Source organism: Anas platyrhynchos, chromosome 6 (genome assembly GCF_047663525.1).
Source record: "Anas platyrhynchos isolate ZD024472 breed Pekin duck chromosome 6, IASCAAS_PekinDuck_T2T, whole genome shotgun sequence".
Taxonomy (NCBI): Eukaryota; Metazoa; Chordata; class Aves; order Anseriformes; family Anatidae; genus Anas; species Anas platyrhynchos.
This window is the reverse complement of record NC_092592.1, coordinates 5,809,032-5,822,094: the sequence shown is the minus strand read 5'-3', so window position 1 is coordinate 5,822,094 and position 13,063 is coordinate 5,809,032. Positions and strand designations below refer to the sequence as shown.

At 42.0% G+C, this 13,063-nt stretch overlaps 1 protein-coding gene across 9 annotated transcripts in view; it reads left to right on the top strand.

The window, feature by feature from the left end:
- Positions 1-13,063, top strand: part of PCDH15 (protocadherin related 15) — an 805,380-nt gene that overhangs the window by 40,604 nt on the left and 751,713 nt on the right. For all 9 annotated transcript variants that reach the window (XM_072040299.1, XM_072040297.1, XM_072040284.1 and 6 more), the window contains exon 5: positions 1,546-1,686. The gene's annotated coding sequence lies outside the window, so the exon portion shown is untranslated. The remainder of the gene's footprint in view (positions 1-1,545; positions 1,687-13,063) is intronic.

Sequence of the window (13,063 nt, the reverse complement as noted above, 5' to 3'; positions counted from 1 at the left end):
GACCTAACACTACCAAGTCCCCCACTAAACCAGATCACTGAGCTCTGCATCTAAACTTCATTTCAAGACCTGCAGGGATGGTGACTCCACCACTTCCCTGGGCAGCCCATTCCAATGCCTAACAACCCTTTCGGTAAAGAAGTTCTTCCTAATATCCAACCAATCCAATATCACCACGACTCTTTGGGTCTGGCTACCCAGCCAGTTTTTAACCCAGCGAAGCATACGCCAGTCCAAGCCACGAGCAGACATTTTTCTTCAGGAGAATGCTGTGGGAAATGGTATCAAAAGCCTTGCTGAAGTCAAGTTAGACCACATCCACAGCCTTTCCCTCCTCCACTAAGTGCATCACTTTGTCATAGAAGGAGATCAGGTTCGTCAAGCAGGACCTGCCTTTCATAAACCCATGCTGACTGGGCCTGATCACCTGCTTGCCCTGCAAGTGCCGTGTGATGACTCTCAAGATAATCTGCTCCATGAGCTTCCCTGGCACTGAACTCTACCATTTCGTGGTCACTCTGCCCAAGACAGCTCCCAACCACCACATCTCCCACCAGTCCTTCTCTGTTTATGAACAGAAGACCTAGCGGGGCACCTCCCCTGGTGGGTTCACTAACCAGCTGCATCAGAAAGTTATCTTCCACGCTCTCCAGAAACCTCCTAGACTGCTTCCACTGAGCTGTATTGTATTTCCAGGATATGTCTGGGAAGCTCTTGCCTACGAGAACAAGTGCTGGTGATTGTTCAGCTTCTGCCTGTAGAACTCCTCATGCATCTCCTCATCCTGGTTTGGTGGTCTGTAACAGACCCACACCAGGATGCTTGCCTTGTTGGCCTTCCTGCTGATCCTGACCCATAGGAACTCAACCTTATCATTCCCTGCCTCAAGTTCCACAACATCGAAACACTCTATGATATAGAGAGCCACACCACTACCCCTCCTGTGCTGCCTGTCCCTTCTGAAGAGCCTATAGGCAGTCATGGCAGCACTCCAGTCATGGGAGTGGTCCCACCACGTTTCAGTGATGGCAACCAAGTCATAGCCTGCCTGCTGCACGATGGCTTCCAGCTCCTCCTGTTTGTTGCCCATGCTGCACGCATTAGTGTAGATGCACTTCAGTTGGGGCATTACCGTCTCCCCCAGCCCTGACATTGGTGCAGACCATGGCTGGTTTAGCTACAGGTAGACAGCCAGCAAACTGAGGTGCCATGTCCTGGCTGAGGCACCACGTCCTGGTCGCCATGTTCCCTGGGGGCTGCCTTTGAACGGCTGGGAAGGGCACGCTGCTGGCTCTGCCCATGCCTCCTCAGCCTCCCACACGAGGGCTGCTGGGGCCTGGCGGCTCCCTCGTCTGCCTCAAGTGGCCTCGATGGCAGAAAAAAAGCCCTGCCTGCCTTGATCCTCTGCTCCGCTACACAACGCGTCTACCCTGGAGCCGATTGCCTTGTTGCTGCTTATGCAAAGTAGTTATTGCTTTCTGCTATAGAATCATAGATTTAATGGCTCTTGTCATAAACTAAGCTGTGATCCCACGTGTGTTTCAGTTCCCACAGATGCCAGTGCCAGCTTGGGAAGCTCATATGCCCCTGTCCCCAGCGCCACTCCGTAAGATGCACCAGGACAGCTGTTCGCAGGGCGACTGGAGAAACCAAGAACAGAACCAGGAAGAATCCCTCCTTTTTAAGGTTAGTTTTAACACGGCCTGCTGATGGCTAGCACTGCTGCTGGAAGAAATTGTGGTTCCACTGGGATGGAATATGGAGTGAGAACCATACGCCTTCTGATTCTCCCTACTTGTCTTGGTGGGATTCTCATGACTGAACATAGTTCTGTATAGCAGAGAAGATTAAAAAAGATGTATTTAAATGAAACCTGCATATATAAATAACACATATGTTTGTATGTGTGATGTACGTGACATCTCTTCATGTATACGTACATGATATCTCTTCAGGAACTTTGAAAAGGTTAATCCCATCTTTGCTGGAGGAAATAGGAGGTTAGGCATGACCTGTCATGAGCTGTATGTGAATCAGGCTGCCGTGGAGGAGCAGCCAAGGACTGACAGGTAATCATTACAGACTTCTGCTGAACGCTGGCCAAGGTGGGGAGGAAACTTGACTGCAGCTTGATTGGATCTTGAAAGGAAAAAAGGTTGTAGTTGAGCTGGCTTGATATGTCGCAGCAGAACAGGTGAAGCTGCAGCCCTGGGACATCATCAGTGAGTTATGCTGCATCTATTTCTGGCTGCTTTGGGCCTTTTTCTCCTCTTCTAACTGAGTGTTTTAGCTGAATGGGGGCCAGTGATGAGTGCTCTGGGAGCTCTATAGAGGTCTGTATTGGGACCCATGGTTTAATGTCTTCACCAGAGGCCTGGAGGAGGTGAGGGAGTTCACTCCCATCACATTTCTGAAGGACAATAAATTCAGTGTGGGAACTGGGGTTTGATTTCTGTCCTTGGGGGTTCTCACGACCTGACAGGAGAACGCCCTGAGCAGCCCGGTCTGGCGCCAGAGCTGAAGGCTGGACCACAGACCTCCTCAGGTCCTTTCCAACCTGAAATATCCTAAGAGCCGGTGTCTGTAGGTGCAGTGCTCCTGCCTTTTTAAAATGTCTGTTTGGTACCACTACCTAATTCCATATCTTCCTGTGGATTGGTACTCTTGTAAAACACTGAACTGCATCAAGGTGACCTGTTGTGCTGAAGTTGAGAGTTAAGCTGTAAAGCAGCAGTACTGAAATGCTTTACTTGTCTAACATGGAAAGCCAAAGCACAGCATTCAGCGAAGTATGCTCCCCAGGAGACTGGCTGGAGCTGGAATATCCTTTCTTGGTCCTTGACAAGTAGGTTTTGCAGTCTCTGCTGAAGCTGGCATGGCTAAAACTGTGATGCTTATTTTGTCCAGGGTTGTGTTTCCACAGTTGTGAGCTTTTCTAAGTGAAGTTTTTGCCTCCATCCCTCCGGGGTCTGTAGTGGTGTTTCTGATGCACACAGTGTCCCCAGATGCTGAAGCATGGTACAAGAATGTGAAGAGGTTTAGAGAAAATTATTGCAGCCTTGCTCTTGAGGGTTTCACATACAGGGTCTGAGAAGAGGCAGGAGGGAGGCAGCAGGAGGAGTGAGAAGCAGGCTCAACACACCAACCCGAGAACTGGGAAACTGCTGAGTGTGAAGCCTGTGACAGTGATTTCTGTTCTTTAGTTTGATAGTGTCTTTGGCCTTTTTCTTAATGAGTTTTTCTAATTAAGGCCCTGTCTTCGGCTATTTAAACTTATCTTGCGGTCTCTGTCATTCTTGTTTTTGTTCAACATCTTTGATGTTTTCTGTTATTAATAACTGCATGGTGACGGTGCTGTCTGGTGGTAACTGTGGTGGTAACTGAGATAAAACAGTATCAAGGTCTCAGTTGCTAGTTTCTTTTTAAAATACTTTGTGAACAAACATTTCTCAAAGCAAGAGAAGAGCTGCACTGTGTCAGTTTTGAACGGTAAACAAACCCCACTTTGTATCAGAACTTCGGCTTAGATGAATCCCTGATGTTTGACAGGTTTTTATTTTATTGTTCTCAATGGGTTCTTCCTAAGACATAGGAATTGCAAACTGGACAAGGCAACAGAGTTGCTGTAAGATATCTCAAGTGGTCACTGATAACAGGCTCTGCAGAGAAATACTGGGAAAATCTCTCATGCATGTTTCTGGAAAAAACGTCTATTTGGAGTCTGTTTACTTCTGCTCTGAAATAAAGGATGAATTATTAGGTAAACAAAAATAATAATAATAAAAGAAAGCTTGCGGATAGTTGTGGATAGTTGACGTTAAGCATTGTGCCTGTAGATATGTGATGAAGGGAAGGAAAAAGAAGGTAAGTATAATTTTGTGTTACCTGGGGAAAAGATCAACATACCTCAGTGTATATCAACAATATTAAAAAATAAGCTGCTCATATAATTCAGAATCCTTAGGGAAAATAGAGAACAGGAAAACATTTTATGGCTTGGGCAAGTTGGTTTTCAGCTTTGTCTTGAGTCACCGTAAGTACTTTGAGCCCATATATATGAACTTAAGAATTCTCTTTGTTTTGTTCTTGGAGAACTTGCATTGAATGCACTCCTTGACAGCCATGTCAGTCCTTACCTGTTTGCTTGGCTCTTGGTGCATGCAAACCAGTTGTTCCCTGTGGCTGCATAGACTTTTATATCAGCTGGAGGACTCACTCTCTTCACAGGCTCTTCGGCACTGTCCTGTGCTGTGCCAGGTCCACATGGCCCTCAGGGTGAGGGGATGGGGCATGCGCTTGTGCAAACGAAGCTCCTTGTCTGTAGGGAGCTTTAGGTTACAGCCTGGGAGAGCTGTGAAGTGCATTGGTGTTGTGTGTTCATGCATAGATGAAATAGTCAGGACTAGGCTATTACAAAACCCTCCTGCTTTATTTACTTACTATTTAGCTGTAATGAACAATTCTCTGATTCTTCTCTTGTTGAGCATTGCATCTCTCTCATGCTGATAATAGTAGATGATTTTAAAATGTTGCAAGTTCACAAGCAATTAGGGCAAAGACATGTCAGTAATGTGACTTTTTCATTGTCACAAATCACCAGAGAGAAAGGGAAGTGTTGAAAACATGGTTTTTGGTTGCTGTTCTTGTTCAGTGAACTCTTGGGCAGATAACAAATCATGGCACATCCATCATTTCACAGCTATTTGGTGAGGTATTAAGCACTAAGCACATTTTGTGAGATATTAAGCATTGCACAGGCCTGCTTGGCCTCTACCAAGTCAGGCACACACTTCAAAAACATTTATACAGTAGTTGGTTTAATTCTCTGGGATATCTGTTGCTCCTTTAATAATGCAGCTTTACGTTTATTACACCGGATAGTGGACCTGCTTCTGTATGCAGAATCTTTTCTCTTGCTGTTTTTTCTTTTGGCAGGCCAACTTATCTGGTGCTAGTACATCACCAACCACCTGCTGTGGGCTATGTATCTGTTTTCTTAATTGCAATGAAATCATTTATGCCAACTAATGCCACATTACAACAGCATAATTTAATTTGGAGCTGTTCATTATAGTTCTATTACCCTTCAGCTTTGGCACCCTCCCAGAAAAGGACCCATGTGTAGTAGGTTAGACAGTTTCCTGAAATGATAAAAATGCACCCCACACAGCTTGCTGCCAGGTCTTTTGTGCTGCAGAATTCTGGCATAATTGCATTTATTGGGTTCTGCTTGTGTCATACTAAAAAATAATAACAGTAATGGCATTTTTTCATAGAATTACAAGTCTAGATTGCAATCTTTTGCTATTCTAACTTAATCACGTTATACTATAAAAAATAAAGATTTTTATGATGCATTACAAATGTTGCTTGCTTTTAAACAGTGGAGCTTTTAACTTGAAACCTGTATGGAATTATCCACTAGGTTAATAGGCGCCATGGCTAGAAGAAATTCAGGGTGCCTCACAATTACTTCCTAATGAGAACAGTAATGAAAGCTGAACTTGTGAGCAGTTGGCTTTTTGAATTTACTTTTATTTTGCATTTAATGTACATGGTTTAAGGCATTTACTCCTTTATTATTTAAGGTGTTAACATGCAGAATGTAGTTTATTAACCATTCCACTGTTTCTCTAAAAGTATTTATGGTATTTTTTAACAATTAATCAAAAGCAGACATTGTAAAAATGAAGACCAGATTTATTGCCAAGATCATAAATGTCAAGTATACTGTTATGCAGGCTTTGTATTACTTCAGTTGCAACTTTAAAGAACATTTTAAGTGATTGGAAAAAGGAAGTTTATTAAAAACTCAGCAGGTCTTCTTTGCACTCTACTGTTATTAATGTAAATCATTGCATCACATGATAGAGGAGCAGGCAACGTGGTAGGAACAGTTTTTAATCAGGTCTTCTCTGCAAATACCAATAACTTCAGGAGGAACTAAAGCCACAGACCATCCCATTTCCTCTGACAAACAAATACTGTGACATTTTAGAAGAAGGAAAGGATACAGCAAACCATCCAGGGCAGGTAACTGCTGAACTTGTCTTGGAATATATCCTCATATTTTTGAGCAGCAACTGGACAGTGAACAAGAGTTCAATGAAACAAGTTCATTAAAGAGTTCTGAGTAAGGTAAGGAAGAAAGAAGAAATATTTAGATCAAAGGCAAAGCTACTTCAAATGTTTCATTTGTATATTACTGCGTTTTCAAAATACTGTAGTCCATGAGACATAGACATGATTTTAACCTCCTTTCTAGTGTGGAAAACTGCAGACCATTTGCATTGAAACATTAAACACAGGTAGGGGTGTTTTTTTTTTTAATCTGGGAAGCCTTATCACCGAGAGGTGATTGCTGACACTGTGAAGTGTTTTCTAGCTGTCAGTACAGGGAAATTAATGCTGGAGTATGAAGAACACGTACAAACAGTACAAAATATTCAGAGCACTTTTATCATTGGATAAGACTGTTAAGAAAAATTGCACACAGGTTAAGGAAGTGAAATGGTTTGTCTTACAGAAAAATGTCTGACAAGGGACATGGTTTATGATACTGTCATGCCAAGTCCTAGTGTACAAGTGATGTCTGGCTTCTGCACGCCTGTGGACTCTTCCTGCTCTCAGGAGCTCCAAGGGCTGCCCAGAGCTGTGTGGGACTGAGCAGGTCTCCCCTCAGCCCAGAGCCCTCTCACAAACACAGAGCACGGCTCGCAAAGCGGCATTGCCTGGGACTCACATAAAACCAGACCTGTGGAACAGATCCATTCCTGGGACACCGGCTGGTTGATGTGGTAACAGGCAAATACTCAAGTCAGCATTTGACTTTGATTCGAGTAATGCTCAGTCAGCAAGGAGTTTGTGGCTTTCCACAGTGCCAGCCCACACCCAGCTGACGTGCCTGTATTTTTTGAACATCCAAATGGAAGGACATTAACATGTTAAGTTTTAGTCTGAAACGACTAAATTTCTTCACAATTCTACCTCCTTAAGATGACATTTTGAAGATCAAATTGCTACTTTGAAATGGAAAGGATCGACATTTTCAGAATTGGTCTGGAACAGAGACACAGCCCTGCAGCAAGGCCTCAGCTCCAGCCCATCCCTCTTCCGCTTCTGTTACCACAGGGAAATGTAGTTCAATTGAATTCTCTCTGGTATTTCTCTTGTGCTGAGAAGGTTTGAAATGGCTTTCTGGATTCCAGTTGTGACAAAAAGTGACATATTTAGACTTCCAAGAAGCCTGTAGCATTTCAGGATCTCCTTTCACGTTGACCTCAACTTTCATAGGCGGTGGGGCACATAGTGTCACATCTACAAGAAGCTGACTTCCAGTTTCCTCCTGGCTTTCCAAAGTAGGTCTGCAGACTACAACTGAACTACCTACAAGCTGACAGAGAGTTGACAGCAGAGATAGGTAGAACTGGAAGAAACCGGACATGGTTGTCTGAGGTACTCGGCAATATTTGTAATCTGTGGATAAGCAGCAATCAGCAAAACTCACAAAAAGCGGTAAGTGCTCTAAATGTCATAATGAGCTCAGTCATTGAAATCTGAATGCCATTTATGTTGCCCTTTGATAATAATCTGTGATTGCCACTCAAGGAGGCAATCATGTGTTCAGTGCAGCAAAAAATTACATATATAACCCAGGCTTTCCATTGCAGTCTGAACTGCTGTAAAGTATACTAAAAGGATCTTTGACTGCATTTGTGTTTAGATGGCTTGCATCCATGTCACATATTTTCTAAAAAAGGGAATCTTAACAGAATTTATTCAGGGAAAATGTGTGTAGATTACAGGTATTCTTCGGAGAACTCTAGAGATAATTTTTCTACCACACAAAATGCATGTTATGATGCTGGCACCATCTGGTCTCTTAGTTAATCTTATTCATGTATTTTGAAGATCTTGCTAATCCAGATTCGTCATACTAAGTACCTCTTTTTTGGTGTTGTTTTTTTTTTTTATTATTATTTTTTATTTACTTGTTGCTGACTGATGAGGTGTTTATCTTTTGTTTCTGCCTCTAGATGGAACATTTTAAAAATATTTTCTGAGATGCAAAATTTCTTGAAAGGGTATAATGCAATGAGATCTCTTCAGCTGCTTTTCTTCCCCGTGTATAAATGCCAACCTAATCACAGAAGTAATATAAAACTGTGTTCAGAATTGATGGGCAGGTAAAAACATGACATGGTTGGCAGAGAGGAGAAAAGCGCATACTTTCTTCTTCAAAATAAAGGAAGGAGAGACTGAGTGTAGGTGAATCCAGTACATATTCCAGTGTTGACATTAAGTACTCCACTGAGTATTGGTAAACAGCACAGTAAGTTGATCCGTGCTACTTTATGTGGTGGTAATGATAACTAATTTGTAATTAAGTTTAACATTTGAGGGACTTGACAGAGCAAGTCCTCTACAGAGGAATGCAGAACCAAATGACTGTACTGGTTACTCAACAGATACAGAGAGGACACGCTGCAGAACTACCCAAGTCCCCCTGAATAAATCACTAAGTGTTTTTTCCTGCCCTGAACTTAAACAATGCTCAGTGTATGCAGACAATTTGCTCAAGTGGCTCTTCTCTAGCAAGTTCTCTGTTTCTTGCACCATGCTGCAACAGGGTTTTAGGAAGAACTCTCCATCCACTCTTGGCTCCATCTATGCTGCAAGGGCACCACTACATTGACAAAGAATCTTCTCAGCAGCAGAATTTGCCTGCCTGAGTATTGCAATATTGTGTATCCAATTCATAGAGCCATTGTTTTAAATATACTCATAAAAACATAAAAACCACCATACAATACAGACCAACAAGCCATTTAGCCCAGTAACCTGCCTCCCACAGTAGCCGTGATTCAACAAGCCCAGGAAACCTAAATTACTTTCCTAACTGCTAAGTACTTTTTGCTTAGGGGGTCTCCTCTAGGGTCTTCTAACCAATGAATCCTTGAAAGATTCCTTGAAGGAATCCTTGAAGTCAGTAGTAAGAGTCAGAAGATTTCATATCTCCTAGTATAACAGTTTACCAGGAGCTTTGGAAGTCATCCAGTACCACTCTATCTCCTGTCTCGTTACTTCTGTCTTCCCAGTGACTTTGTTTCATCAGGTAGTTGGAATTCTGCCTCTAGAGAAGCTGTCTTGGATTTTAGACTTCCTGCTCTTAGTTATCCAAGAAGAAAACTTCCCAAGATACATAAAGATTGGTAAGATGAATTGTCAGCCTTGCATTGTTTGGGAGTCTTCAGTACTACTTCTATTACTTCTATTACAGACCTTTGTTACCTACTTTTAGTTTTTTGGTACTGTATAAAGCTATGCTAAAAGTTACAGAAGGAAGATGTAGTGAACAAGAAGAAGATGCTGAAGCAGCAGAAGAAAAGAATTGATAAGGTTAAGTTACCAATAGAAAAAGAACTTGTACTGGGTGTGTGATTTTTCCCATTAATAGTCTTTACTTTTTTGAGAGGTAAGCAAAGGCATCTGGAAGTCCAGGGGTCAGAAGGAAGCTCTTCTGTGCTGATTTTGGGAGTTTTGCTCAATTACAGTAAGCATTTCTATGTTAGTCACTGCCAGGTCAGATCCTCTACATAGCCTTCTATGCCCTGGTTCAGCATGAGGATATAAGAAGTATCGGTAGATGGATAAATTTCAGAGAATGCTGAAATACTCACGAAGGGAAGGTCAGAAAAAGGTGATTCTGAATTGTTGAGGTGAGAGTGATGGAGTTTATCTACTGGAATGAGTGCAGACTCCGTTCAGCAGTCCTACACCATAGCAGTACAGTACTGTAATCAGCTGATCAGCCTCACACGCCTGACGTGTCAGGAAAAATGTGAAAAAAGATTTGGAGAGCATAGAAATAACATGAACTCCAGAAGAGTAACACATGCATATTGTTCACATCTAAACATGAGGACTGGTATTTCATTCAAATGATTTCAAAACGGCTGCTTCTATCTTTGAAGTAGCACATTTGCTTACTGTGTTTGGCAGTTGTTCATTCCTGGCTAACCTGGGTTTAGATTTTTCTATTTATTTTTAATCCCAGATCTCTGCATGAAAAGCAGTCACTACACATATACAGCAAAGAGAAAATTCGTGTGTGAATAGGATTCTGGTATCAGAGACAGTAATCTCTTCCCAGGCCACAAGACTCCTGCGTGGAGCAAACCTCATGCCAACCTTTCTGGATTTTGCAAGGAACCTTAGGAAAACTCTGCATAGAGGTTTATAAAAGTGTGCATCAGATCAGATAACCGTAAACCACCCTACACCAGAACAGCTTTCCAGCATCCATTTGCTGTGGTGACTCTTACATATGATATATGCATTGTCTAGACATTGAGACATTGCTCAACAAGTGAGGTAAAAGTAGAAAATACAACATGGGTACTAAATCTGACCAATTGCTAATGAACTCTGTGAACTTTTCATCCAGATTACTGCAGCAAACCCCCAAAAAAGACTGAAAAAAGATCCATTTGATACTGACAGAGAAGTAAGAAACCATAGAAAGTGAACTTGTAAGCACGTTTGTCCAGAGATCTGAAAGATGCAGGATTTATAGGAAGAGACACTGATTATCTTTTATTAGATCAGCTGATTATATCTGTAAAAAGTGGATGAGCTTTGGGCACACTGTCTCCTCTGTGAAACAAATAGCAGCAAACTTCAAGCCAAGTGTTACTGAGACAAATTTGATAGGAAAAATAGCTAGTTCCTGCAAAGCAAGCAGATAATGGTGGAAGAAATGATGAGTTGTCTCTGTAATTATTATATGTGGAATAGTAGGGAGTCATGAGGGGTTAAAGAATGAAGTCTGTAATATTATAAAGCTCAGTATTGATTTTGTGATTTATTTTATTTTTTTAATGCGGCTGTAATTCCGAGGCTTCTGAAGGTGTTTCATTGGTCTGCTTCAAAGATGAGGTCTGAGGGAGCAGAGTTAGGGACTCTGAAAACGTTCTGCAGATGGTATGGGGGAGTCATGTCTTCAGACAACAGGGATTCCCTCTGGCTCTGCCTGGTCGCTTATTGTCACCTGTATGCTTTCTGGGAAATGAGGTAGGAAGAGCTGGCAAGAAAATGTGCTGAGATGAAGACATTTGAAATTTATAGGTAGCAAAACAGAGCCTGTGTGCCTCTGAGATGAGGCAGTAACACCCGCAGAGGAGAGCAGGAGCAATGCCTGCCATGCAAATTATCCAAATAATCAGTAGAATACATACTGATACCCATATTTGTGGATTAAAATCTGTGTTCTTCTGGAATAGTTCTGGGTGTCTGCACTCAAGCAAAGTCAGTCTGTTGAGTCGTGTTCTTTTTTTAGGCAGCGTTAATTGGATCTCTGAATAGTTTGTCTTTTTATGGGAAAACCCTCTGAAGTAATTTCTGAAAAAGTAGAATTCACGTATGAGAGAAATAGCCTCGAGCCCACTTGTTAGGGGCAAGTGCCACAAGAACCACTTTCTTGGGATGTGTGATATTGAAGGGGACGAAGCAGGAACTTGAATATTTGTCTTTTGTGTGCCAAACAAACATACCATCCATATAGTCAAAAATAGTTACTAACTTAATTAGTTGAGAGAAAACGTTCTGTGAAGACAGGTAGAGTTTCTCCCACAGGACAGGATTACTAAAGGAAGAAAAATACGTTTTGTTCAGGTAAAGAAAACAATATATTTGCTTTTTTCTTCAGTACTAGTGTGGTAGGTAGAATAATGGAGGGTAAATCTGGCTTTGCCAGCCACAGCGCTCCCAGGAAAGGGGACTGGTAGCAAGCAGCAGTTTGATACTCCAGTGGTGTGTCCTGGCTGCTGACAGTCCAGATAGGCTTCAGAGATGCTATTAGAAGACGTGTACTTATCAAAAATAAAATACTTGTTCAGTATTTGATAGTGTACTTCAGAGATTACTTTGAGTTGTTTGTATTTCTGTCTGCTGAGCACAAGTGTATTTGCAAAAGTCCAAATTCGGAAATTCTGTCTTGTTTCTGTTCCAAGTCCAGTGTCCAGCTCTGCAAGTGTCTGTTCTTACTTTGCTCTCAGATGTGACATAACAGTTGCCTTTGGAATTGATTATTCTAGGTTAATTTTTGGATTGTCTTGCAAGCCAGTAAATAGAGCTTCTGCACAGCTGTTTCTCTCAGCCCTTAAGTACCTTGAAGCAACTTGGTAGAGATTTTGAAGTTGTTTTTCTGTTGTTGTTGTTGTTTAAATTTTTATTTTTTAGGACAAAATTTGCCTTACCTCTTTTTTCACAGCACACAATACATGGCTATACAGTTAAGAATTGCATTTTACAATGAACTGCCCAGTATTTTCAGGCATGCTTAAAAAAAGAAAAACAGGTAACCTGATACATCAAGTTGCAGAATACTTCTAAAGCTGAGTTCTGATGGTTATATGAATATTTTAAATACAACGGAATTAATTACTATCTTTCATAAATGTAGTAGAAAGTGGTACGCCGAATGGAAACAGCTGTCATAGTCTGTCTGGGATAATTAGCAACCAGTATGTTGGTTAGTCATGCATACATAGACTGCTATGGGCCAATTTAATTTTCAGTGTGAATATTATTCGTTGCAATATTTAATTGAGATAGTTTGAGTATAGTAACTCAAACAGTTTGAAAGTCTTTTCCGACCTGAATGATTCCATGTTACACTGATGAGAGGCTAGAGCCTGAGCTTGAAAACATCATGTAGAATGTGTGGAACCAGGTAGAGGAGGCTGCAGCTTGCTCGGTCCTGCTGTTTTGCCACCTAACCTTACCCATAAAAGGGGCCTAGAAGAAAGCTGGAGAGGGACTCTATCAGGGAGTGTAGCCATGGATCCAGGAACAAAGGCTTTGAGCAAATGGAGGGGAGATTGAGATGAGATGTGACGTGAGGAAGAAATTCTTCACTCGGAGCACAAAGTGCACGTGGGAATTAGGGCTGGAGATGCACCTTGCTTCTGTTCTTCTCCGTAAAGAATAGAATGAAATTGCCTAAAAAGCAGTGTTAGAAATAAACCCGGGGCACAGGCTGGGAGGTGCAGGGCAGTCCCTG